At 38.7% G+C, this 2,214-nt stretch overlaps 1 non-coding gene across 1 annotated transcript; it reads right to left on the minus strand.

Annotated features, from left to right (window-relative positions):
- Positions 1 to 252: 252 nt before the first annotated feature.
- Positions 253 to 359, minus strand: LOC121206682 (small nucleolar RNA R71). The gene has a single exon (XR_005901808.1). It is a non-coding gene; the product is annotated as a small nucleolar RNA R71 (small nucleolar RNA).
- Between the last annotated feature and the right edge of the window lie 1,855 nt (positions 360 to 2,214).

Below are 2,214 nucleotides of genomic sequence, written 5' to 3' on the forward strand. Positions count from 1 at the left end.
CAGCAATTTGTTCAGTTTGATGGTTTGCAGGACGAAGATCCCAACGCTCACTTGGAAAATTTCTTAGAATTTTACGACACTTTTAAAATAAATGGCATTTCTGATAACGCCATTCGCCTTCGATTATTCCCTTTTTCATTAAGAAACAAAGTTAAACAGTGGTTGAATTCGTTACCACGAGAGTCAATCACTACTTGGGAACAAATGACTAAAAAGTTTTTATTAAAATATTTTCCACCGGCTAAAACGGCTAAATTACGTAATAATATCTCTTTTCTTATGTATATGGATTTAGAAACACTCTACGACGTATGGGAGAGATACAAGGACCTCTTGAGAATATGCCCTCACCATAGGTTACCACTCTGGCTACAGGTTCAAACATTTCATAATGGCCTGAATCCTTCAACTTAACAAATTGTTGACGCAGCCGCTGGCGGAGCCATCAATAATAAGACACCTGAAGATGCTTATGAATTTATAGAAGAGATGTCACTGAATAATTATCAGTGGCAAGTCATGAGGACAAAGCCAACGAAAACAGCAGGCGTTTATAACGTTGATTCGGTTACCATGTTCTCTAATCAGGTAGAACTCTTGAATAAGAAAATTGATGGTTTTCTTAGTTCTTCACAGGTTCACCCAATAATGTAGTGCGAAACAAATGGAGGTGGATCATGCAATCCAGAATACCCACCCTATGGCCACAACATGGAAAAAGAGCAATTAAATTACATGAGTAATAATCCTCGATCTCAAAATAATCCTTATAGTAATACTTACAACGCAGGTTACAGGAACCACCCAAATTTCTCATGGGGATGCCAAGGGGATCAGCGACCACCACCACCTCCAGGCTTCCAACAACCACCCTACCAACAAGAGAAAAAACAGAACCTTGAGGAGATGCTAAAAAAATTCATCTCAGCGTCAGAAACTCGTTTTTAGAATATCGAGACAGCACTTAAAAATCAACAAGCGTCGATCCAAGGGCTCGAAACTTAGATAGGCCAACTCGCCAAACTGATTTCTGAACGACCACAAGGTTGTTTGCCGAGTAACACAGAGTCTAACCCAAGGGAACAACTCAATGCGATTATCACTCATGACAAGGAAGGGTTAGTTGAGTCTGTACCAGAACCAAGGCGCACATTGTGGTAAGTCAAGATAAAGGTGAGGTGGACCACAATGACCAGAAACCGGTAAGTAAAGAGTACAAACCCCGTGTGCCATACCCAAATGCGACAAGGAAAGACCGCACAGAAGAAAAATTTAGTAAATTCCTTAAATTATTAAAAACTTTACATAGTAACTTACCGTTTATTGAAGCTCTTTCGCAGATGCCAAACGCAGTCAAATTTTTAAAAGAGCTTTTAACAAATAAACGAAAGTTGGATGAGGCATCGCATATGGAGTTGAATGCAGTTTGCTCAGCCATATTACAGAATAAGCTACCCAAAAAATTGAAAGATCCAGGGAGTTTTATGATTCCTTGTTTAATTGGTAGTTTTGATTTTCATAATGCATTGGTTGACTTAGGGGCAAGCATTAATGTTATGCCTTATAAAATGTTTAAACAACTAGGTCTTGGGAAACCCAAACAAACTAGGATGAGCATTCAATTGGCTGATAAAACCATTAGATTTCTTAGAGGTATCATTGAAGATGTTCTTGCTAAGATCGATAAATTTATATACCTGGTAGACTTTGTTTGTTTTAGACATGGAAGAAGATAGCAACGCACCTTTGATTTTAGAGCCACCCTTTTTAGCGACTGCTAGAACCATTATTGATGTCAACATAGGTGAACTCACACTTCGTGTGGGAGATGAAACAATCACCCTTCAAGCTCGTAATTCGAATAACACATCGAAAATTGAAGGTGGTTGTATAAATCAATCTACTAAAACTGACCATGTGATGCAACCTACTTTGCAGGAAATAAGTTCGAAAAATCTACACGAGACATGTTCAGGCAACAACAAAAGGACCTATCTATGAAGAACGACGACTACAAATCGAGGAACTAGATGAATGGCGGACACAAAAATTGAGACCCCCTATAAACCGAAATCGAGCTAGGACAAGCTCAACACATCACGAAATCAACTTAAGGTTGGAGACAAAGTACTACTAGATACAGCAGATCCTTGCATTACCACTTCTGAACCTAATAAAGTAATCCCTCTTACGGTACTCAATATTTTCCCATAT

Source organism: Gossypium hirsutum, chromosome A01 (assembly GCF_007990345.1).
Source record: "Gossypium hirsutum isolate 1008001.06 chromosome A01, Gossypium_hirsutum_v2.1, whole genome shotgun sequence".
Taxonomy (NCBI): Eukaryota; Viridiplantae; Streptophyta; class Magnoliopsida; order Malvales; family Malvaceae; genus Gossypium; species Gossypium hirsutum.